The sequence below is a fragment of the Mya arenaria genome, chromosome 13, assembly GCF_026914265.1.
Source record: "Mya arenaria isolate MELC-2E11 chromosome 13, ASM2691426v1".
NCBI lineage: Eukaryota > Metazoa > Mollusca > Bivalvia > Myida > Myidae > Mya > Mya arenaria.
The window spans coordinates 16,122,384-16,148,092 of NC_069134.1; the positions used below are offsets into that span (position 1 = coordinate 16,122,384).

The 25,709-nt window shown below is 36.3% G+C and overlaps 11 non-coding genes across 11 annotated transcripts; all 11 read left to right on the forward strand.

Moving 5' to 3' along the window:
* Positions 1–9,002: 9,002 nt before the first annotated feature.
* Positions 9,003–9,088, forward strand: Trnay-gua (transfer RNA tyrosine (anticodon GUA)). Its single transcript is given in 2 exon segments — positions 9,003–9,039; positions 9,053–9,088. It is a non-coding gene; the product is annotated as a tRNA-Tyr (tRNA).
* Positions 9,089–9,294: 206 nt separating this feature from the next.
* On the forward strand, positions 9,295–9,366 carry Trnap-ugg (transfer RNA proline (anticodon UGG)). The gene has a single exon. It is a non-coding gene; the product is annotated as a tRNA-Pro (tRNA).
* Positions 9,367–10,854: 1,488 nt separating this feature from the next.
* Positions 10,855–10,940, forward strand: Trnay-gua (transfer RNA tyrosine (anticodon GUA)). The gene is given in 2 exon segments: positions 10,855–10,891; positions 10,905–10,940. It is a non-coding gene; the product is annotated as a tRNA-Tyr (tRNA).
* A 206-nt stretch (positions 10,941–11,146) lies between these two features.
* Trnap-agg (transfer RNA proline (anticodon AGG)) lies at positions 11,147–11,218 on the forward strand. Its single transcript has one exon. It is a non-coding gene; the product is annotated as a tRNA-Pro (tRNA).
* An 888-nt stretch (positions 11,219–12,106) lies between these two features.
* On the forward strand, positions 12,107–12,178 carry Trnap-ugg (transfer RNA proline (anticodon UGG)). The gene has a single exon. It is a non-coding gene; the product is annotated as a tRNA-Pro (tRNA).
* Positions 12,179–13,666: 1,488 nt separating this feature from the next.
* On the forward strand, positions 13,667–13,752 carry Trnay-gua (transfer RNA tyrosine (anticodon GUA)). The gene is given in 2 exon segments: positions 13,667–13,703; positions 13,717–13,752. It is a non-coding gene; the product is annotated as a tRNA-Tyr (tRNA).
* Positions 13,753–13,958: 206 nt separating this feature from the next.
* On the forward strand, positions 13,959–14,030 carry Trnap-agg (transfer RNA proline (anticodon AGG)). The gene has a single exon. It is a non-coding gene; the product is annotated as a tRNA-Pro (tRNA).
* Positions 14,031–14,918: 888 nt separating this feature from the next.
* Positions 14,919–14,990, forward strand: Trnap-ugg (transfer RNA proline (anticodon UGG)). The gene has a single exon. It is a non-coding gene; the product is annotated as a tRNA-Pro (tRNA).
* Positions 14,991–16,477: 1,487 nt separating this feature from the next.
* Trnay-gua (transfer RNA tyrosine (anticodon GUA)) lies at positions 16,478–16,563 on the forward strand. The gene is given in 2 exon segments: positions 16,478–16,514; positions 16,528–16,563. It is a non-coding gene; the product is annotated as a tRNA-Tyr (tRNA).
* A 206-nt stretch (positions 16,564–16,769) lies between these two features.
* Positions 16,770–16,841, forward strand: Trnap-agg (transfer RNA proline (anticodon AGG)). Its single transcript has one exon. It is a non-coding gene; the product is annotated as a tRNA-Pro (tRNA).
* Positions 16,842–17,730: 889 nt separating this feature from the next.
* Positions 17,731–17,802, forward strand: Trnap-ugg (transfer RNA proline (anticodon UGG)). The gene has a single exon. It is a non-coding gene; the product is annotated as a tRNA-Pro (tRNA).
* The last annotated feature ends 7,907 nt before the right edge of the window (positions 17,803–25,709 follow it).

Consider the following 25,709-nt stretch of genomic DNA (forward strand, 5'->3'; position numbering starts at 1 on the left):
CCTAGGTGACCGCTATCAAAAGATCCTTTAACAACGACTCTATCTTAATAACCTGGGTGACCGCTATTACAAGATCCTTTAACAACGACTGTATCTGAATTCCTAGGTGACCGCTATCAAAAGATCCTTTAACAACGACTCTATCTTAATAAACTGGGTGACCGCTATCAAAAGATCCTTTAACAACGACTATATCTGAATTCCTAGGTGACCGCTAATAAAAGATCCTTTAACAACGACTATATCTGAATTCCTAGGTGACCGCTATCAAAAGATCCTTTAACAACGACTATATCTGAATTCCTAGGTGACCGCTATCAAAAGATCCTTTAACAACGACTCTATCTTAATAACCTGGGTGACCGTTATCAAAAGATCCTTTAACAACGACTGTATCTGAATTCCTAGGTGACCGCTATCAAAAGATCCTTTAACAACGACTATATCTGAATTCCTAGGTGACCGCTAATAAAAGATCCTTTAACAACGACTGTATCTGAATTCCTAGGTGACCGCTATCAAAAGATCCTTTAACAACGACTATATCTGAATACTTAGGTGACCGCTATCAAAAGATCCTTTAACAACGACTCTATCTTAATAAACTGGGTGATCGCTATCAAAAGATCCTTTAACAACGACTATATCTGAATTCCTAGGTGACCGCTAATAAAAGATCCTTTAACAACGACTATATCTGAATTCCTAGGTGACCGCTAATAAAAGATTCTTTAACAACGACTATATCTGAATTCCTAGGTGACCGCTATCAAAAGATCCTTTAACAACGACTCTATCTTAATAACTTGGTGACCGTTATCAAAAGATCCTTTAACAACGACTGTATCTGAATTCCTAGGTGACCGCTATCAAAAGATCCTTTAACAACGACTGTATCTGAATTCCTAGGTGACCGCTAATAAAAGATCCTTTAACAACGACTGTATCTGAATTCCTAGGTGACCGCTATCAAAAGATCCTTTAACAACGACTATATCTGAATACCTAGGTGACCGCTAATAAAAGATCCTTTAACAACGACTATATCTGAATTCCTAGGTGACCGCTATCAAAAGATCCTTTAACAACGACTCTATCTGAATTCCTAGGTGACCGCTAATAAAAGATCCTTTAACAACGACTATATCTGAATTCCTAGGTGACCGCTATCAAAAGATCCTTTAACAACGACTCTATCTTAATAACCTGGGTGACCGCTATCAAAAGATCCTTTAACAACGACTATATCTGAATACCTAGGTGACCGCTATCAAAAGATCCTTTAACAACGACTGTATCTGAATACCTAGGTGACCGCTATCAAAAGATCCTTTAACAACGACTATATCTGAATTCCTAGGTGACTGCTATCAAAAGATCCTTTAACAACGACTATATCTGAATTCCTAGGTAACCGCTATCAAAAGATCCTTTAACAACGACTATATCTGAATACTTAGGTGACCGCTAATAAAAGATCCTTTAACAACGACTATATCTGAACTCCTAGGTGACCGCTATCAAAAGATCCTTTAACAACGACTCTATCTGAATTCCTAGGTGACCGCTAATAAAAGTTCCTTTAACAACGACTATATCTGAATTCCTAGGTGACCGCTATCAAAAGATCCTTTAACAACGACTATATCTGAATATCTAGGTGACCGCTATCAAAAGATCCTTTAACAACGACTATATCTGAATACCTAGGTGACCGCTATCAAAAGATCCTTTAATAACGACTTTATCTGAATACCTAGGTGACCGCTATCAAAAGATCCTTTAACAACGACTATATCTGAATTCCTAGGTGACCGCTATCAAAAGATCCTTTAACAACGACTATATCTGAATTCCTAGGTGACCGCTATCAAAAGATCCTTTAACAACGACTAAATCTGAATTCCTAGGTGACCTCTATCAAAAGATCGTTTAACAACGACTATATCTGAATTCCTAGGTGACCGCTATCAAAAGATCATTTAACAACGACTATATCTGAATTCCTAGGTGACCGCTATCAAAATATCCTTTAACAACGACTAAATCTGAATTCCTAGGTGACCTCTATCAAAAGATCCTTTAAAAACGACTATATCTGAATTCCTAGGTGACCGCTATCAAAAGATCCTTTAACAACGACTCTATCTTAATAACCTGGGTGACCGCTAATGAAAGATCCTTTAACAACGACTGTATCTGAATTCCTAGGTAACCACTATCAAAAGATCCTTTAACAACGACTATATCTGAATTCCTAGGTGACCGCTAATAAAAGATCCTTTAACAACGACTATATCTGAATTCCTAGCTGACCGCTATCAAAAGATCCTTTAACATCGACTCTATCTTAATAACCTGTGTGACCGCTATCAAAAGATCATTTAACAACGACTATATCTGAATTCCTAGGTGACCGCTATCAAAAGATCCTTTAACAACGACTCTATCTTAATAACCTGGGTGACCGCTATCAAAAGATCCTTTAACAACGACTATATCTGAATTCCTAGGTGACCGCTATCAAAAGATCCTTTAACAACGACTATATCTGAATTCCTAGGTGACCGCTAATAAAAGATCATTTAACAACGACTATATCTGAATTCCTAGGTGACCGCTATCGAAAGATCCTTTAACAACGACTCTATCTTAATAACCTGGGTGACCGCTATCAAAAGATCCTTTAACAACGACTGTATCTGAATTCCTAGGTGACCGCTATCAAAAGATCCTTTAACAACGACTGTATTTGAATTCCTAGGTGACCGCTATCAAAAGATCCTTTAACAACGACTATATCTGAATTCCTAGGTGACCGCTATCAAAAGATCCTTTAACAACGACTCTATCTTAATAACCTGGGTGGCCGCTAATAAAAGATCCTTTAACAACGACTGTATCTGAATTCCTAGGTGACCACTATCAAATGATCCTTTAACAACGACTATATCTGAATTCCTAGGTGACCGCTATCAAAAGATCCTTTAACAACGACTGTATCTGAATTCCTAGGTGACCACTATCAAAGGATCCTTTAACAACGACTATATCTGAATTCCTAGGTGACCGCTGTCAAAAGATCCTTTAACATCGACTCTATCTTAATAACCTCGGTGACCGCTAATAAAAGATCCTTTAACAACGACTGTATCTGAATTCCTAGGTGACCGCTATCAAAAGATCCTTTAACAACGACTATATCTGAATTCCTAGGTGACCGCTATCAAAAGATCCTTTAACAACGACTCTATCTTAATAACCTGGGTGGCCGCTAATAAAAGATCCTTTAACAACGACTGTATCTGAATTCCTAGGTGACCACTATCAAAGGATCCTTTAACAACGACTATATCTGAATTCCTAGGTGACCGCTATCAAAAGATCCTTTAACAACGACTCTATCTTAATAACCTGGGTGACCGCTAATAAAAGATCCTTTAACAACGACTATATCTGAATTCCTAGGTGACCGCTATCAAAAGATCCTTTAACAACGACTCTATCTGAATAAACTGGGTGATCGCTATCAAAAGATCCTTTAACAACGACTATATCTGAATTCCTAGGTGACCGCTAATAAAAGATCCTTTAACAACGACTATATCTGAATTCCTAGGTGACCGCTAATAAAAGATTCTTTAACAACGACTATATCTGAATTCCTAGGTGACCGCTATCAAAAGATCCTTTAACAACGACTCTATCTTAATAACTTGGTGACCGTTATCAAAAGATCCTTTAACAACGACTGTATCTGAATTCCTAGGTGACCGCTATCAAAAGATCCTTTAACAACGACTGTATCTGAATTCCTAGGTGACCGCTAATAAAAGATCCTTTAACAACGACTGTATCTGAATTCCTAGGTGACCGCTATCAAAAGATCCTTTAACAACGACTATATCTGAATACCTAGGTGACCGCTAATAAAAGATCCTTTAACAACGACTATATCTGAATTCCTAGGTGACCGCTATCAAAAGATCCTTTAACAACGACTCTATCTGAATTCCTAGGTGACCGCTAATAAAAGATCCTTTAACAACGACTATATCTGAATTCCTAGGTGACCGCTATCAAAAGATCCTTTAACAACGACTCTATCTTAATAACCTGGGTGACCGCTATCAAAAGATCCTTTAACAACGACTATATCTGAATACCTAGGTGACCGCTATCAAAAGATCCTTTAACAACGACTGTATCTGAATACCTAGGTGACCGCTATCAAAAGATCCTTTAACAACGACTATATCTGAATTCCTAGGTGACCGCTATCAAAAGATCCTTTAACAACGACTATATCTGAATTCCTAGGTGACTGCTATCAAAAGATCCTTTAACAACGACTAAATCTGAATTCCTAGGTGACCTCTATCAAAAGATCCTTTAACAACGACTATATCTGAATTCCTAGGTGACCGCTATCAAAAGATCCTTTAACAACGACTCTATCTTAATAACCTGGGTGACCGCTAATGAAAGATCCTTTAACAACGACTGTATCTGAATTCCTAGGTGACCGCTATCAAAAGATCCTTTAACAACGACTCTATCTTAATAACCTGGGTGACCGCTAATGAAAGATCCTTTAACAACGACTGTATCTGAATTCCTAGGTGACCACTATCAAAGATCCTTTAACAACGACTATATCTGAATTCCTAGGTGACCGCTAATAAAAGATCCTTTAACAACGACTCTATCTGAATTCCTAGGTGACCGCTAATAAAAGATCCTTTAACAACGACTCTATCTTAATAACCTGGGTGACCGCTATCAAAAGATCCTTTAACAACGACTATATCTGAATTCCTAGGTGACCGCTATCAAAAGATCCTTTAACAACGACTATATCTGAATTCCTAGGTGACCGCTTATAAAAGATCATTTAACAACGACTATATCTGAATTCCTAGGTGACCGCTATCAAAAGATCCTTTAACAACGACTATATCTGAATTCCTAGGTGACCGCTATCAAAAGATCCTTTAACAACGACTATATCTGAATTCCTAGGTGACTGCTATCAAAAGATCCTTTAACAACGACTATATCTGAATTCCTAGGTAACCGCTATCAAAAGATCCTTTAACAACGACTATATCTGAATACTTAGGTGACCGCTAATAAAAGATCCTTTAACAACGACTATATCTGAACTCCTAGGTGACCGCTATCAAAAGATCCTTTAACAACGACTCTATCTTAATAACCTGGGTGACCGCTAATGAAAGATCCTTTAACAACGACTGTATCTGAATTCCTAGGTAACCACTATCAAAAGATCCTTTAACAACGACTATATCTGAATTCCTAGGTGACCGCTAATAAAAGATCCTTTAACAACGACTATATCTGAATTCCTAGGTGACCGCTATCAAAAGATCCTTTAACATCGACTCTATCTTAATAACCTGGGTGACCGCTATCAAAAGATCATTTAACAACGACTATATCTGAATTCCTAGGTGACCGCTATCAAAAGATCCTTTAACAACGACTCTATCTTAATAACCTGGGTGACCGCTATCAAAAGATCCTTTAACAACGACTATATCTGAATTCCTAGGTGACCGCTATCAAAAGATCCTTTAACAACGACTATATCTGAATTCCTAGGTGACCGCTAATAGAAGATCATTTAACAACGACTATATCTGAATTCCTAGGTGACCGCTATCGAAAGATCCTTTAACAACGACTCTATCTTAATAACCTGGGTGACCGCTATCAAAAGATCCTTTAACAACGACTGTATCTGAATTCCTAGGTGACCGCTATCAAAAGATCCTTTAGCAACGACTGTATTTGAATTCCTAGGTGACCGCTATCAAAAGATCCTTTAACAACGACTATATCTGAATTCCTAGGTGACCGCTATCAAAAGATCCTTTAACAACGACTCTATCTTAATAACCTGGGTGGCCGCTAATAAATGATCCTTTAACAACGACTGTATCTGAATTCCTAGGTGACCACTATCAAATGATCCTTTAACAACGACTATATCTGAATTCCTAGGTGACCGCTATCAAAAGATCCTTTAACAACGACTGTATCTGAATTCCTAGGTGACCACTATCAAAAGATCCTTTAACAACGACTATATCTGAATTCCTAGGTGACCGCTGTCAAAAGATCCTTTAACATCGACTCTATCTTAATAACCTCGGTGACCGCTAATAAAAGATCCTTTAACAACGACTGTATCTGAATTCCTATGTGACCGCTATCAAAAGATCCTTTAACAACGACTATATCTGAATTCCTAGGTGACCGCTATCAAAAGATCCTTTAACAACGACTCTATCTTAATAACCTGGGTGGCCGCTAATAAAAGATCCTTTAACAACGACTGTATCTGAATTCCTAGGTGACCACTATCAAAGGATCCTTTAACAACGACTATATCTGAATTCCTAGGTGACCGCTATCAAAAGATCCTTTAACAACGACTCTATCTTAATAACCTGGGTGACCGCTAATAAAAGATCCTTTAACAACGACTATATCTGAATTCCTAGGTGACCGCTATCAAAAGATCCTTTAACAACGACTCTATCTTAATAAACTGGGTGACCGCTATCAAAAGATCCTTTAACAACGACTATATCTGAATTCCTAGGTGACCGCTAATAAAAGATCCTTTAACAACGACTATATCTGAATTCCTAGGTGACCGCTAATAAAAGATTCTTTAACAACGACTATATCTGAATTCCTAGGTGACCGCTATCAAAAGATCCTTTAACAACGACTCTATCTTAATAACTTGGTGACCGTTATCAAAAGATCCTTTAACAACGACTGTATCTGAATTCCTAGGTGACCGCTATCAAAAGATCCTTTAACAACGACTGTATCTGAATTCCTAGGTGACCGCTAATAAAAGATCCTTTAACAACGACTGTATCTGAATTCCTAGGTGACCGCTATCAAAAGATCCTTTAACAACGACTATATCTGAATACCTAGGTGACCGCTAATAAAAGATCCTTTAACAACGACTATATCTGAATTCCTAGGTGACCGCTATCAAAAGATCCTTTAACAACGACTCTATCTGAATTCCTAGGTGACCGCTAATAAAAGATCCTTTAACAACGACTATATCTGAATTCCTAGGTGACCGCTATCAAAAGATCCTTTAACAACGACTCTATCTTAATAACCTGGGTGACCGCTATCAAAAGATCCTTTAACAACGACTATATCTGAATACCTAGGTGACCGCTATCAAAAGATCCTTTAACAACGACTGTATCTGAATACCTAGGTGACCGCTATCAAAAGATCCTTTAACAACGACTATATCTGAATTCCTAGGTGACCGCTATCAAAAGATCCTTTAACAACGACTATATCTGAATTCCTAGGTGACTGCTATCAAAAGATCCTTTAACAACGACTAAATCTGAATTCCTAGGTGACCTCTATCAAAAGATCGTTTAACAACGACTATATCTGAATTCCTAGGTGACCGCTATCAAAAGATCCTTTAACAACGACTCTATCTTAATAACCTGGGTGACCGCTAATGAAAGATCCTTTAACAACGACTGTATCTGAATTCCTAGGTGACCGCTATCAAAAGATCCTTTAACAACGACTCTATCTTAATAACCTGGGTGACCGCTAATGAAAGATCCTTTAACAACGACTGTATCTGAATTCCTAGGTGACCACTATCAAAAGATCCTTTAACAACGACTATATCTGAATTCCTAGGTGACCGCTAATAAAAGATCCTTTAACAACGACTCTATCTGAATTCCTAGGTGACCGCTAATAAAAGATCCTTTAACAACGACTCTATCTTAATAACCTGGGTGACCGCTATCAAAAGATCCTTTAACAACGACTATATCTGAATTCCTAGGTGACCGCTATCAAAAGATCCTTTAACAACGACTATATCTGAATTCCTAGGTGACCGCTAATAAAAGATCATTTAACAACGACTATATCTGAATTCCTAGGTGACCGCTATCAAAAGATCCTTTAACAACGACTCTATCTTAATAACCTGGGTGACCGCTATCAAAAGATCCTTTAACAACGACTGTATCTGAATTCCTAGGTGACCGCTATCAAAAGATCATTTAACAACGACTCTATCTGAATTCCTAGGTGACCGCTAATAAAAGATCCTTTAACAACGACTGTATCTGAATTCCTAAGTGACCGCTATCAAAAGATCCTTTAACAACGACTATATCTGAATACCTAGGTGACCGCTAATAAAAGATCCTTTAACAACGACTGTATCTGAATTCCTAGGTGACCGCTATCAAAAGATCCTTAAACAACGACTATATCTGAATACCTAGGTGACCGCTAATAAAAGATCCTTTAACAACGACTATATCTGAATACCTAGGTGACCGCTAATAAAAGATCCTTTAACAACGACTATATCTGAATTTCTAGGTGACCGATATCAAAAGATCCTTTAACAACGACTATATCTGATTACCTAGGTGACCGCTATCAAAAGATCCTTTAACAACGACTGTATCTGAATACCTAGGTGACCGCTATCAAAAGATCCTTTAACAACGACTATATCTGAATTCCTAGGTGACCGCTATCAAAAGATCCTTTAACAACGACTATATCTGAATTCCTAGGTGACCGCTATCAAAAGATCCTTTAACAACGACTATATCTGAATTCCTAGGTGACCGCTATCAAAAGATCCTTTAACAACGACTATATCTGAATTCCTAGGTGACCGCTATCAAAAGATCCTTTAAAAACGACTGTATCTGAATTCCTAGGTGACCGCTATTAGAAGATCCTTTAACAACGACTCTATCGTAATACCAAGGTGACCGTTATTAGAAGATCATGTAACAACGACTTTATCTTAATGACCTAGGTGATAGTTATTAGAAGATCTACACAGGTGACGGCTATTTGAATGTCAAGTTACAACGCTTCTATCCGACTCACAAATTGTGTATCTTGTTAAAGATTATTTCACTGCCTATAAACCCGCGATAGCTCAGTTGGTAGAGCGGAGGACTGTAGTTGAATGATTGAAATCCTTAGGTCGCTGGTTCAAAACCGGCTCGCGGGAGTCTCTTTTTGTTGGTCTTGAATTAACAGTAGGAATATGAAATCTACAACAAATGTTCAAAATCATGAAGGCAAACAATCGACAGAGATGCTCATTGTTTTATTCTTGAAATACTAAAATCGTTATATTACACGCCCAACAATCATTCTTATTTTAACGTACGATTGATAGTAGAACGGCTCAATCCATTCCTGACATCCCAACATGGCTCGTTGGTCTAGGGGTATGATTCTCGCTTTGGGTGCGAGAGGTCCCGGGTTCAAATCCCGGACGAGCCCTTTCATTTTATTGTTTGCATTTAAAAATTATGATTCAAGTACTATTATGATGCTTGTTAGGATAAGTTTTGTTAAATTTGAAATGAAGAACCTATTCTGACGAAATTAATGAGACCATAGTCAGTGTGGTCATACCAAGTGGTTTGTGACGTCAAATTTGGATATATCGCCAAAAGTGAAAAGTAGCTCGAATCGTAAAGGAAAACGGAGTCCGTTTCCTGGCCAACCAGTACCGTGTTCTTTTTGAGAGAGCACGAGAAAGTACTACTGGTGTGGTTTGAACCCACAACCTCTTGGGTGAGAGGCGGACACCAATACCACAAGACCATTGGTACCCCTTTAACCTTTATGGAAACGGGCCCTGGGGAAACCCCCAAAGCATTTCTTTCTATAAGCTTATGTTTTAATGATCTCAGATCTTATGTTGTTTGAAGACTAATTTGAATGACCAATAAGCCACGAATGCTTTCAAACATAATCAATGATAGGAACATACGTCACGCGCACCTGCTGAAACGATTCCACGCGGTGTCGGAAATGTCAACAAACTAGGAAATTTTCATTTCTTACATTTTTGCCCAACATATTTCCATAAAAAAGCAAAAGCACAATGAACAACTCTATTTTCATTGTATTCACGGTAATTGCTCATTTTTGACATTGATTCTTCGTATGAAAAAGCCATAAAATGGAATAAGTATATTTTAGAAAGGAGTCCATTGTTTACGCCACCTTCACGTGCTAAATATAAACATTGATACCTCTATGCTTGTTTTGAGGAAATACTGTATTTGCCGATTTTGGGACCATCTGGTGTCTAATCCATTTAGATAAAAAATCGGGCGACGAGTAGGCATTTCCGAATTGGTGTAATTTGCCCTAGGTTGCCCTTCAGGTATGACGTCACCATTGCGTCATATGTACTTCCAGTTGTGTGGAAAATTCTCAATTAAAAAAATAATGTTTTTATGACTGATAGACATGTTTTCACATGCTCAATACACTGTAGATCAAAAATACCATTATTCCTGAAACTTTTATACCTTGAGTATCTATTATTGCTTGATTTATCATTTAGAATAGAGATTTAAGCATAAACTGTTGCCCTATAGTTGAATGGTCATTTTGGAAGAACTGTCATGGCCAACTGTGCAATTTTTAGAGTTTGTTTTTCAAGTGGAGAGATTTTTCTTAGGAATAACTTGCCCCCCCCCCCCTTTTTATTGGCTTAAAAGGTAATTTAAAGCTTGTACTTTAAGATTATATATGTTTATCATAGTCTGCATTCGCTCGAAATGCCTTTAAATGTTGTCTAAAAATAATCATTTCACATTGAATTATAGAGGAAATGACAATGGTGGTGTGTAACCTTCAGAGTGACAAGCATAAGAAAGATAACTAAACAAACGTTGTGTTAACCGCTGGATTTCGAGTTGTGTATCTTGTTATGACATCTATGAGTTTAAAGATTATTTCACTGCCTATCAACCCGCGATAGCTCAGTTGGTAGAGCGGAGGACTGTAGTTGAATGATTGTAATCCTTAGGTCGCTGGTTCAAATCCGGCTCGCGGGAGTCTCTTTTTGTTGGTTTTGTATGAAAAATAGGAATATAAAATCTCTCACAAATATTCAGAATCCTAAAGGCAAACATTCGACAGAAATGCCCATTGTCTTATTCTTGAAATACTAAAATCAAAACATAAAACGCCCGACAATCGATCTATTTGTAACGTACGATTGATAGTAGAACGGTTCAATCCATTCCTAAATAACAAACATGGCTCGTTGGTCTAGGGGTATGATTCTCGCTTAGGGTGCGAGAGGTCCCGGGTTCAAATCCCGGACGAGCCCAACCATTTTATTGATTGCATTTATACAATTATTGTTCTAAAATGTATACATTCTTGTAAGTTTTGTATAATTGAGATAAAGAACCTATTCTGAAGAAATTAAGAAAACAATAATCAGTGTGGTCATTCCAAGTGGTTTGTGACGTCAAATTAGGATATCGAATAAAGTAAAAATCAGTTCAATTCGAAAAGAAAACAGGAGTAGATTCTTAATTTTGTATCAATATAAAAAAACAAACATAGCGCAGTCTTAGACGAAAAGTATACACCACACTCGGTTATTGAGATGTGTGGTGTTCAGTGCATAGCACATGTATTTGCGAAATGAGTGGGCAAATGCGCAGATTGTAAGAAAGTCGATTGCTAAAAGCGTTAAATGGTAGTAGGCCCGACAAGCGTAATGCAATTAGGTAGTTTCACAACAGTTACTTATTAACGTATAACGTATTAACGTGCTTTAAGATATATGAACAATTATTTCATTTGGCAAGTGTATTGCTAGAGTAAAGTTACATTTACATTTACATGAAGGGAGGAGTAGGTAAAGTTAAGCAGGGCATTTTAGTCAACACACTTCCATTTTCTTATTAGTTACATGTAGGGAGGAGTAGGTTAAGTTAAGCAGGGCCTTTTAGTCAACACACTTCCATTTTCTTATTAGTTATCTAAAACAATCTACTCCCATCGGCTCATCACCAAGATTTTTAAAGAATCTTTGGCGTGCTTTCAACTTTACATCATCGTTGCAATCTCATAAACGTATTTGAATAAAGTTTTCATTTAATTCGCACTATTTTAGTCCCACCATACATGTTACATATAAGATTGACTTACTAGCCACGAATATATCAAATAGAAAGTTTAGTGAAACTGATGTTTCTGTATAATTGGCTCGTTGGTCTAGGGGTATGATTCTCGCTTTGGGTGCGAGAGGTCCCGGGTTCAAATCCCGGACGAGCCCTTTCATTTTATTGTTTGCATTTAAAAATTATGATTCAAGTACTATTATGATGCTTGTTAGGATAAGTTTTGTTAAATTTGAAATGAAGAACCTATTCTGACGAAATTAATGAGGACTATAGTCAGTGTGGTCATACCAAGTGGTTTGTGACGTCAAATTTGGATATATCGCCAAAAGTGAAAAGTAGCTCGAATCGTAAAGGAAAACGGAGTCCGTTTCCTGGCCAACCAGTACCGTGTTCTTTTTGAGAGAGCACGAGAAAGTACTACTGGTGTGGTTTGAACCCACAACCTCTTGGGTGAGAGGCGGACACCAATACCACAAGACCATTGGTACCCCTTTAACCTTTATGGAAACGGGCCCTGGGGAAACCCCCAAAGCATTTCTTTCTATAAGCTTATGTTTTAATGATCTCAGATCTTATGTTGTTTGAAGACTAATTTGAATGACCAATAAGCCACGAATGCTTTCAAACATAATCAATGATAGGAACATACGTCACGCGCACCTGCTGAAACGATTCCACGCGGTGTCGGAAATGTCAACAAACTAGGAAATTTTCATTTCTTACATTTTTGCCCAACATATTTCCATAAAAAAGCAAAAGCACAATGAACAACTCTATTTTCATTGTATTCACGGTAATTGCTCATTTTTGACATTGATTCTTCGTATGAAAAAGCCATAAAATGGAATAAGTATATTTTAGAAAGGAGTCCATTGTTTACGCCACCTTCACGTGCTAAATATAAACATTGATACCTCTATGCTTGTTTTGAGGAAATACTGTATTTGCCGATTTTGGGACCATCTGGTGTCTAATCCATTTAGATAAAAAATCGGGCGACGAGTAGGCATTTCCGAATTGGTGTAATTTGCCCTAGGTTGCCCTTCAGGTATGACGTCACCATTGCGTCATATGTACTTCCGTTGTGTGGAAAATTCTCAATTAAAAAAATAATGTTTTTATGACTGATAGACATGTTTTCACATGCTCAATACACTGCAGATCAAAAATACCATTATTCCTGAAACTTTTATACCTTGAGTATCTATTATTGCTTGATTTATCATTTAGAATAGAGATTTAAGCATAAACTGTTGCCCTATAGTTGAATGGTCATTTTGGAAGAACTGTCATGGCCAACTGTGCAATTTTTAGAGTTTGTTTTTCAAGTGGAGAGATTTTTCTTAGGAATAACTTGCCCCCCCCCCCTTTTTATTGGCTTAAAAGGTAATTTAAAGCTTGTACTTTAAGATTATATATGTTTATCATAGTCTGCATTCGCTCGAAATGCCTTTAAATGTTGTCTAAAAATAATCATTTCACATTGAATTATAGAGGAAATGACAATGGTAGGTGTGTAACCTTCAGAGTGACAAGCATAAGAAAGATAACTAAACAAACGTTGTGTTAACCGCTGGATTTCGAGTTGTGTATCTTGTTATGACATCTATGAGTTTAAAGATTATTTCACTGCCTATCAACCCGCGATAGCTCAGTTGGTAGAGCGGAGGACTGTAGTTGAATGATTGTAATCCTTAGGTCGCTGGTTCAAATCCGGCTCGCGGGAGTCTCTTTTTGTTGGTTTTGTATGAAAAATAGGAATATAAAATCTCTCACAAATATTCAGAATCCTAAAGGCAAACATTCGACAGAAATGCCCATTGTCTTATTCTTGAAATACTAAAATCAAAACATAAAACGCCCGACAATCGATCTATTTGTAACGTACGATTGATAGTAGAACGGTTCAATCCATTCCTAAATAACAAACATGGCTCGTTGGTCTAGGGGTATGATTCTCGCTTAGGGTGCGAGAGGTCCCGGGTTCAAATCCCGGACGAGCCCAACCATTTTATTGATTGCATTTATACAATTATTGTTCTAAAATGTATACATTCTTGTAAGTTTTGTATAATTGAGATAAAGAACCTATTCTGAAGAAATTAAGAAAACAATAATCAGTGTGGTCATTCCAAGTGGTTTGTGACGTCAAATTAGGATATCGAATAAAGTAAAAATCAGTTCAATTCGAAAAGAAAACAGGAGTAGATTCTTAATTTTGTATCAATATAAAAAAACAAACATAGCGCAGTCTTAGACGAAAAGTATACACCACACTCGGTTATTGAGATGTGTGGTGTTCAGTGCATAGCACATGTATTTGCGAAATGAGTGGGCAAATGCGCAGATTGTAAGAAAGTCGATTGCTAAAAGCGTTAAATGGTAGTAGGCCCGACAAGCGTAATGCAATTAGGTAGTTTCACAACAGTTACTTATTAACGTATAACGTATTAACGTGCTTTAAGATATATGAACAATTATTTCATTTGGCAAGTGTATTGCTAGAGTAAAGTTACATTTACATTTACATGAAGGGAGGAGTAGGTAAAGTTAAGCAGGGCATTTTAGTCAACACACTTCCATTTTCTTATTAGTTACATGTAGGGAGGAGTAGGTTAAGTTAAGCAGGGCCTTTTAGTCAACACACTTCCATTTTCTTATTAGTTATCTAAAACAATCTACTCCCATCGGCTCATCACCAAGATTTTTAAAGAATCTTTGGCGTGCTTTCAACTTTACATCATCGTTGCAATCTCATAAACGTATTTGAATAAAGTTTTCATTTAATTCGCACTATTTTAGTCCCACCATACATGTTACATATAAGATTGACTTACTAGCCACGAATATATCAAATAGAAAGTTTAGTGAAACTGATGTTTCTGTATAATTGGCTCGTTGGTCTAGGGGTATGATTCTCGCTTTGGGTGCGAGAGGTCCCGGGTTCAAATCCCGGACGAGCCCTTTCATTTTATTGTTTGCATTTAAAAATTATGATTCAAGTACTATTATGATGCTTGTTAGGATAAGTTTTGTTAAATTTGAAATGAAGAACCTATTCTGACGAAATTAATGAGGATATAGTCAGTGTGGTCATACCAAGTGGTTTGTGACGTCAAATTTGGATATATCGCCAAAAGTGAAAAGTAGCTCGAATCGTAAAGGAAAACGGAGTCCGTTTCCTGGCCAACCAGTACCGTGTTCTTTTTGAGAGAGCACGAGAAAGTACTACTGGTGTGGTTTGAACCCACAACCTCTTGGGTGAGAGGCGGACACCAATACCACAAGACCATTGGTACCCCTTTAACCTTTATGGAAACGGGCCCTGGGGAAACCCCCAAAGCATTTCTTTCTATAAGCTTATGTTTTAATGATCTCAGATCTTATGTTGTTTGAAGACTAATTTGAATGACCAATAAGCCACGAATGCTTTCAAACATAATCAATGATAGGAACATACGTCACGCGCACCTGCTGAAACGATTCCACGCGGTGTCGGAAATGTCAACAAACTAGGAAATTTTCATTTCTTACATTTTTGCCCAACATATTTCCATAAAAAAGCAAAAGCACAATGAACAACTCTATTTTCATTGTATTCACGGTAATTGCTCATTTTTGACATTGATTCTTCGTATGAAAAAGCCATAAAATGGAATAAGTATATTTTAGAAAGGAGTCCATTGTTTACGCCACCTTCACGTGCTAAATATAAACATTGATACCTCTATGCTTGTTTTGAGGAAATACTGTATTTGCCGATTTTGGGACCATCTGGTGTCTAATCCATTTAGATAAAAAATCGGGCGACGAGTAGGCATTTCCGAATTGGTGTAATTTGCCCTAGGTTGCCCTTCAGGTATGACGTCACCATTGCGTCATATGTACTTCCATTGTGTGGAAAATTCTCAATTAAAAAAATAATGTTTTTATGACTGATAGACATGTTTTCACATGCTCAATACACTGTAGATCAAAAATACCATTATTCCTGAAACTTTTATACCTTGAGTATCTATTATTGCTTGATTTATCATTTAGAATAGAGATTTAAGCATAAACTGTTGCCCTATAGTTGAATGGTCATTTTGGAAGAACTGTCATGGCCAACTGTGCAATTTTTAGAGTTTGTTTTTCAAGTGGAGAGATTTTTCTTAGGAATAACTTGCCCCCCCCCCCCTTTTTATTGGCTTAAAAGGTAATTTAAAGCTTGTACTTTAAGATTATATATGTTTATCATAGTCTGCATTCGCTCGAAATGCCTTTAAATGTTGTCTAAAAATAATCATTTCACATTGAATTATAGAGGAAATGACAATGGTGGTGTGTAACCTTCAGAGTGACAAGCATAAGAAAGATAACTAAACAAACGTTGTGTTAACCGCTGGATTTCGAGTTGTGTATCTTGTTATGACATCTATGAGTTTAAAGATTATTTCACTGCCTATCAACCCGCGATAGCTCAGTTGGTAGAGCGGAGGACTGTAGTTGAATGATTGTAATCCTTAGGTCGCTGGTTCAAATCCGGCTCGCGGGAGTCTCTTTTTGTTGGTTTTGTATGAAAAATAGGAATATAAAATCTCTCACAAATATTCAGAATCCTAAAGGCAAACATTCGACAGAAATGCCCATTGTCTTATTCTTGAAATACTAAAATCAAAACATAAAACGCCCGACAATCGATCTATTTGTAACGTACGATTGATAGTAGAACGGTTCAATCCATTCCTAAATAACAAACATGGCTCGTTGGTCTAGGGGTATGATTCTCGCTTAGGGTGCGAGAGGTCCCGGGTTCAAATCCCGGACGAGCCCAACCATTTTATTGATTGCATTTATACAATTATTGTTCTAAAATGTATACATTCTTGTAAGTTTTGTATAATTGAGATAAAGAACCTATTCTGAAGAAATTAAGAAAACAATAATCAGTGTGGTCATTCCAAGTGGTTTGTGACGTCAAATTAGGATATCGAATAAAGTAAAAATCAGTTCAATTCGAAAAGAAAACAGGAGTAGATTCTTAATTTTGTATCAATATAAAAAAAACAAACATAGCGCAGTCTTAGACGAAAAGTATACACCACACTCGGTTATTGAGATGTGTGGTGTTCAGTGCATAGCACATGTATTTGCGAAATGAGTGGGCAAATGCGCAGATTGTAAGAAAGTCGATTGCTAAAAGCGTTAAATGGTAGTAGGCCCGACAAGCGTAATGCAATTAGGTAGTTTCACAACAGTTACTTATTAACGTATAACGTATTAACGTGCTTTAAGATATATGAACAATTATTTCATTTGGCAAGTGTATTGCTAGAGTAAAGTTACATTTACATTTACATGAAGGGAGGAGTAGGTAAAGTTAAGCAGGGCATTTTAGTCAACACACTTCCATTTTCTTATTAGTTACATGTAGGGAGGAGTAGGTTAAGTTAAGCAGGGCATTTTAGTCAACACACTTCCATTTTCTTATTAGTTATCTAAAACAATCTACTCCCATCGGCTCATCACCAAGATTTTTAAAGAATCTTTGGCGTGCTTTCAACTTTACATCATCGTTGCAATCTCATAAACGTATTTGAATAAAGTTTTCATTTAATTCGCACTATTTTAGTCCCACCATACATGTTACATATAAGATTGACTTACTAGCCACGAATATATCAAATAGAAAGTTTAGTGAAACTGATGTTTCTGTATAATTGGCTCGTTGGTCTAGGGGTATGATTCTCGCTTTGGGTGCGAGAGGTCCCGGGTTCAAATCCCGGACGAGCCCTTTCATTTTATTGTTTGCATTTAAAAATTATGATTCAAGTACTATTATGATGCTTGTTAGGATAAGTTTTGTTAAATTTGAAATGAAGAACCTATTCTGACGAAATTAATGAGACCATAGTTTGTGACGTCAAATTTGGATATACACTGTATTGCTTAAAGTAAAATTTAGCTCGATTCGTAAAGGAAATCGATGTCTATATCCTTGCCAACTAGTACCGTGTCTTTTTTGATAGAGCACGAGAAAGTACACCTGGTGTGGTTTGAACCCACAACCTCTTGGAGTTTAGTCTCCTTTAACCTTTATTGAAACGGGCCCCTGGAACAACTTATCTCCCTAGCATTCCTTTCTGTAAGCGTATATTTGAATGAGCTCAGATCTTATATTGTTTGAAGACTAAATTGAATTATCTTAAACATAAAGGTTACAGAAACCGTCGTACAGTATTATATGCAGTGAGTCGTTGGTCTAGGGGTATGATTTTACATTGTGCATGCTAACTTCTTTTTGAAAAGCCTACATGTGAAGAACTCAAACACAAATAACTCCTTTAACTGAATTGAAAACTCAAATAGAGCTTTTGTCACTTTTATTCTATTTTTGTCAATCAAAACCCTGTCTGACTTTGGTTCATGGCCGAGAAAATCGTTCAATGTGTGATTCCGCGCAAATGCGGATCGGATGCGCAATGCCGGGGTGCAGATACGTGCAATAAATCAAACGATATTAAACATTTTTTAGATTTTTTAGACAGAGTGTGAGAAAACATGACTGCTACGTATATTCTTTAAATCATGTAAAATGTTGTATTATCGGCCACATTCTAACTCGTTTAAGCAATTATGTGCTTGTTTAAAGGAAATGTTGTATATGCCGATTTTGGGACTATCTGGTGACTGATCCTTTTAACTTAAGAAACGTTTTAAATGCTGGCTTTCCCCTCCCACTTTTGCACTTTGTATGGCCTTTGAAAGACGGACACACATAAGAAAGATAACTAAACAAACTTTGTGATTATAGCTCGATTTGAGTTATGTATCTTCTCATGACATGGCGGCTGTAAACCTTAGGTCGCTGGTAAGAAGCAGGCTCGCGAACATAAAGTAATCAGAACGCTTAAGGTAAACATTCTACCGAACTGAATACAGTCTTGTTCTAAAATAATGAAATTGTTACCTTAAAAACCAATCGTTTTTTATCTAATTCTAACGAAAGATAATATACTGTCCATTGCCACTTGCCAGTGTTAAACGGCTTAAATCTAGGGGTTTGATTCTCAAACTCTGAGCGAACCTTATCTTTGTTGTCTGCTTGCATATTTTAAATAATAGTTAAATAGAAAGAAATATAAAAAAGGTATAAGCCCTTTTTTTCTCCATAAACCAACACTGTGACACGTATAGTTTGGGACCCTTGACTCATTGTGTGTGCCTTTAATGCTATATTTCGATTATAATTCCGTCGAATTTCAGTCATCAAAACATATATTTATTTATTTTTGTCATGTTTAGTAAAATTGACCGTTGAACAATTTTATATACAATTGTATGGAAGCATATGTAATAAATAGACAATGTTAATATCCCTAACCATATAAATAGTATCTACTACCCATGCAGACGACATTGTGTGTGTGTTTTTTACAATTTTATAATTTCGGAAGTCGTGGTAGTATAAGACCTAGGAAATCCCGTATCATATGTTCATAATTTAACGACTAATTGGTGTATTTTGAGTTGTATCATAAGACACAAAGAATTTGTTGGAAGGTCATGATGGAATGCATGAAGGTAAACATGTAAACATTAATAAAGGATAGAAAAACACTCCGAGCCTTCGTAATAAAAGAAATCTAAAACTACACAGACACCTTCCTAATAAAATTATCTCAAATTGTCTTTGATGGGCGATACACTGTTCTTAGAATATGGGTGAAAACGTGTCATACATTTTGAACCTTTGTTATCTAAATTGATTATCAATTTTCACAGATTATAAGAATAAACGGTAGTTACTGTATTCAAATGACGTATATTCGTCACACCGACACGAAGTCGAGCACACTTGAATAGAAATATTGCAATTTAGGTTTACGTAAAACGAATTGAGTGTCGTTGGAAAGTAGTTAGTAAATATTGAAAGAGATATTTCATAATGAACTGTATTAAATGAAATCATATTTCTCTATTCATGAATTTAAAGACCCTACATTTCAAAGGTAATCGCTCCATTCACGGCCAACCTCGCGTGGGGCTAGCTGACTCTTAGGAAGAAGGTAGACCAACTTATTCCTTTCTTTAATTGCAAATTAAATGTGAATTTCTTTCTCGACCAGTTCACAACATTAATCCGTCAGCAAATTTGAACAAGATAAAAGACCAGTATTAAAGGTTGTTTGTGTTTGCTTTTTACAATATTATATCAATTAGTGCCCCCTGCGTTATGAGTCCATGAAAAATGGAAGACTATGTAGAACATTCTAATTAATTATCGTTTAAATCAATGCAGAACGGAATGAGGAATATGGCGGGTTTGTTTGATCGAAACCGCATGCCCGGTCTTGAGTTATTCAGTTAAGTATTCATTTTATTCATGAAACTTAACTGAGATTACCTGTTATCGTACGTTATGCAAGGTTCTTCAAATAAAAAAAAGGTCACCTATTCTGATTTACATACTTAAAATAATGGGTCAAGTCTTGAGTTGTCGTTCCTTCTTTTTTAGAACAAATCCGCTAATCACTGCTAAACGTTCAAAGCAAAACGGTCAGCTACGTCCAGTGCACGTGCATGCCTCACGCTGCCATTATCCCGCCCATACTCGTATATTGGTGGAGCCAACAATCTACTGTACTTAAATTTTCGAGTCCTTTGACCTTCCATTATAATGACGAGTTTTAATGTTGTGTTTCTAACATTACGTTTTATCCGGAAAACACAAAATTAGTCCGACGGACTCATGTTTTACAGAAATCAAATATTGAAATAGAGGATCTACTTGATTTTATGATTTTTTAACAGCAATCAATTAGAGAAACGAATGAGCTATCTTGTTTAACCCTGTGTCATACACGGTTTGTACATTTTCGTTCTGTGCGGTATTGCATAACATAGCATAACAACCTCTTCAGTAAAAAGGTCAACATAAAGAGGGCATCGAAACCTCTTGTTATTGCGTTTGTTCTCCACTTTATCGTTGTGTAAGACTGTTTACCACTTTGTTTAAGTTTCGGTGACACGATCTGGGCTTAAGTCGTGTCACAGGGATTTATGATAGCTTTAAAGTGCGATTTTCAGTAAATTCACAACAGATTAAAATCCACTGATTATCAATCAAAAGTCTATTGACCCTTTCAAAATATAAGCTAATGATAAAAAGTCTTGCCAAGGTCACAATGATAGCCTTATTCAATATTTTGTTCATTTGAGTTCTAATGCTGTTGTTTTAAGTACTCTTTTATTTCTTTTTTTGGTAGAAAGCACAATATATGCAGTACGATAGTACAGAAACAAAGAATGAAGATGACAATGAATACATAACAGGCAAACAGTTAGTATGAACTGGTATCAGGGATTGATCGAACATATCGGGCGAACAGTAAGTATGAACTGGTTTCATGAATGATCCAACATATCGGGCGAACAGTAAGTATGAACTGGTATCAGGGATTGATCGAACATATCGGGCGAACAATAAGCATTAACTGTTATCAGGGATTGATCGAACATATCGGGCGAACAGTAAGTATGAACTGGTATCAGGAATGATCGAACATATCGGGCGAACAGTAAGTATGAACTGGTATCAGGAATGATCCAACATATCGGGCGAACAGTAAGTATGAACTGGTATCAGGGATTGATCGAACATATCGGGCGAACAGTAAGTATGAACTGTTATCAGGAATGATCCAACATATCGGGCGAACAGTAAGTATTAACTGGTATCAGGGATTGATCCAACATATCGGGCGAACAGTAAGTATGAACTAGGGATGATCGAACATATCGGGCTAACAGTAAGTATGAACTGGTATCAGGAATGATCGAACATATCGGGCGAACAGTAAGTATGAACTAGGGATGATCGAACATATCGGGCGAACAGTAAGTATGAACTGGTATCAGCAATAATTGAACATATCGGGCGAACAGTAAGTATGAACTGGTATTAGGGATTGATCGAACATATCGGGCGAACAGTAAGTATGGATTAAGAAGAGAAATTGAGTGATCAAAAACAGTCAGAAGTGGCAAGAAAAATAACTAGTTTTAAATAAATATATATATATATATAATATAAATAAATATAATATGTAATAAATATTAACGAAATACTGTATTTTCAGTAAGGACAGGGTACAATTAAAGTAATAGAAGATCATAAATCATAACAAACAAAAAACGATGATTCATAAGACCGCGCACGAGGGCTATTGTAGAACACTGGCTTTGTAGGGGATCACGAAAACTCTCGGCTTCCTTTTTGTCCAACATTGCAACCGACGTTCAATAGCATGAAAAGAATCGTTGGATTTTCTAACCTTTGTGTGTCTAATTACAAAAACACATGAACAACTTGTAATAATATTTAACCGATAATAGGTATTACAAAACTCATGTTTCATTGGAACTGGCGCGTTTGTTGGTCCAAAACGAACAAATGACGCTCATAAAAGTAAAACTTAATGTAAATATTTATTTTATTGGATTGTCGTAAAGCCGTACCCGGTGCAACACCCACGAAAGAAAAAATACACATTCATTCAATGAATTCAATTACACTAAACTGTGAATAAACAAAGCTCACAGATCCCGGACGTATTTTATTAGCTTGACCGGTGGCAAAGATAGTTAGTTCAAAGGGTTGACCATTCAGGACAACGCATGGTACCACGAACCAGGCGACTTCTGTTCCTTATCTGGACACACATTAGTCCATTGATTCTGACTCATTTCCGTGGAATAAGTTTGAATAAACTTCTTGACCTTCTACGGTCCTAATTAATTACGTCTCTGTTAGTTTGTGTATACATTGTAGAACTCCGTCCTTGATGACGTCGTTTGTTTTTCAAAGAGAAAAGAGTGTTATGTTATGTACTCTGGCTTTAGGTGCACGCGGTGTTATATTTGATGTTCTGATTATAATGAAGGCTTGACTATTTTATCACCATTTTATCGTAGTTGTGTTAAAAGACTAAGTTCGTGCAAATGAGGTGCGTATCACGAATCCATATTATCTCAATCATACTTCATGGTATTTTTCCTGCAGTGGATGTTAATCAAATGATTATTTTACAAATATGTATGTTTATGTATTGAAATGTCAACAAAATATAACTGAAATAAGTACTGCAATTTTCTAAAAGTTTTTACTTCATTGGTTTTCGTCAAAGTAAGGCTAACAGTTTATTGATATAATGACTATTTACTAATCAAATCATTTAAATATACACACTTGTCAAAAAGCAACTTTGGATAGCTGCTCTCCTTTTTGCCGCAAGCTTGTCTTAAATGATAAATTCGTTTTAATAAATCCAAATAAACTCCAATAACATCTGTGCTGACAATGTAACGTGCCGCTCTTGAGGTACCCTCTGATACATCGTCATATATCTTTCCAATATATTGTCGACAACTGTGATGAACGTTATTGGAGGCATTCTTTTGTCGCCCAGAAAGTCGCCGATGGATCACGGTCTAACAATGCTTGCTTTGAGAGTTCCAGAAGTGCTTTTTGTTAACAAGACAGGTGGTGTGTTGTTTCTTTTCGTTTATACTTACTTTTTGTGTTATTCTATGATATCACACATACATGATAGTCAAAATAGTGTCCGCTAAGCACAAATCGTAATGATTTATGATCAAGATTTATTACAATTTTGTCAATAACTCGCTGCCATGTGATTGTCGGCAAAGCATGCGCTCACTTAACAATTTGGTGATGGGTTTTGAAGATGTTGCGAACTACTCACCGACATCTCGATGAGAACGATTTATGGCAATGTCCAATTTATGACTGTCGTGATGGAACAATGTGATAGTTGTAATACCAAGACCACAGTTTCAAATGTAACCTTTCGGCTGTGTCAAGTTTGACCCAGATGTCGTTTATATCCATATTCCGTTTAATAAGACATCCGAACGTTCTTCCATAAAGTTTCTTACCAAGCATGAAGCAAGCAAATAGTATTAGTAATTTTAAGGCAAAGATGTATGTCGTAAAAAAAGTTCGTAAGCACGAGTTCGTGGTCGTCCATGTCGGCTATCAAGAGTGATCTTTGACATTCATTAGTTGTGTTTTCTTGTGAGACGGGCGGTTTTGTTCATTGAAATATTTGAAATAAATTCACATCAAGGGATTGTTATTATGTAGCTTGAACTGAGAAAGGGATATGTTACAAATGATAAATAAAAAAATACATAAACGTTTAAAGGGACACGTACAATCCTTTTTGGTATGATAAATATCCTCACAATCTGGTCAAATAAAACTACTCATCAATAAAACAATTTATATTAATAAACTTTACAGCCTTTGTAGGACCATTGACCATATGAGTGTTTTTATTTTATGGAAAACCTTCGATGCCAAATCGGTCAGTAAACCATCCATCAGTGACGGTGGGTCATTTGTATAAATATTGGTGTGCTTCCGCGTGTTCAATGACCGAATTGAGCTCATGTCTTTTAATTCGATTTATAAGATACATTGAAATATAGATGGCATTTTAAAGTAAAATCCAAATCTGACATAATGGATGTTCAACCGTTCAAAAAATGATGTAACCTTAATAGTTTCATTGCTCATATGCATGCAATTCTTGACAAAATAGCCACCATTTGCAAACTACTTCCTGACACAAACACAACAGCAAGTTCGATCCCGCGTCTACAGCCCAATCAATACTTTAAAAGATTTTTGTTTTACAGCGAAGTCAAAATTCCAAATAGGTGATTCCTTTATAGTTTCCATACTCATTTACTCATCGGAAATATGGCGCTTTACGAAATCAAAGGAAATAGAACGGATGCACTTGCGTTTCTGTAATCGTATTTTAGGCGTCAGTTTGTCTGCAAGTAGTGTTGCCATTTATGGTGAATAAGGAAGACGCCCAAAATCTGCAAACATATATTGTAGAACAATAAAGTACAGAAAATTATATAATGACGTCATTATACACGTGCTCTTTGAATGACCTGAATAATAAATATAATTTTTTGTCAAATGATAAAAAAAAAATTATATGTGAACGTTTTTGGTGGTATGTGGGAACAGCCTTATTTGATCAAGAAAGATGTATTCCTACTAAGCTTGAGACAGAGATTATATGATTGCTATTTGCAAAAATGGCGAGAAGGAATAGTAGCAATTCTGTATTGACTCTATATATGGAAAATAAGACTAATTTGGAGTACGAGCGTTATCTTAATGGTAACATTCCTGATTATTTGTGAAAACTATCGCCTCAAATGAGAAAATCATGTCATAGTTCAAGAATTGAAACTGTCCGATATGGAAGAAATTGCATTGGCAGAAATTGTGATGTATGTGATAATATGGACATTGAAGATGAGTGTCACTTCCTGTGTATAGGTAGTCTATATACACTGATACGTAAACGTTATATATAAAGGTATTATATTGGAGACCTAACATGATTGAGTTATAAGATTTGATAAATACTAGTAATGAGAAATTTAAAATGAAATTGGTGACTTGTATATAGTGGGTGCGTAAAATACGTACTTAATTGTTTACTCAGTGAGGATTTGTTTGTGAAGATTTGTGTTTGTTTTCACATTATATATATAATATTATATATTATATATATATTTATATATATATATATATATAATATATATATATATATATATATATATATATATATGCATGCATGTATAGTG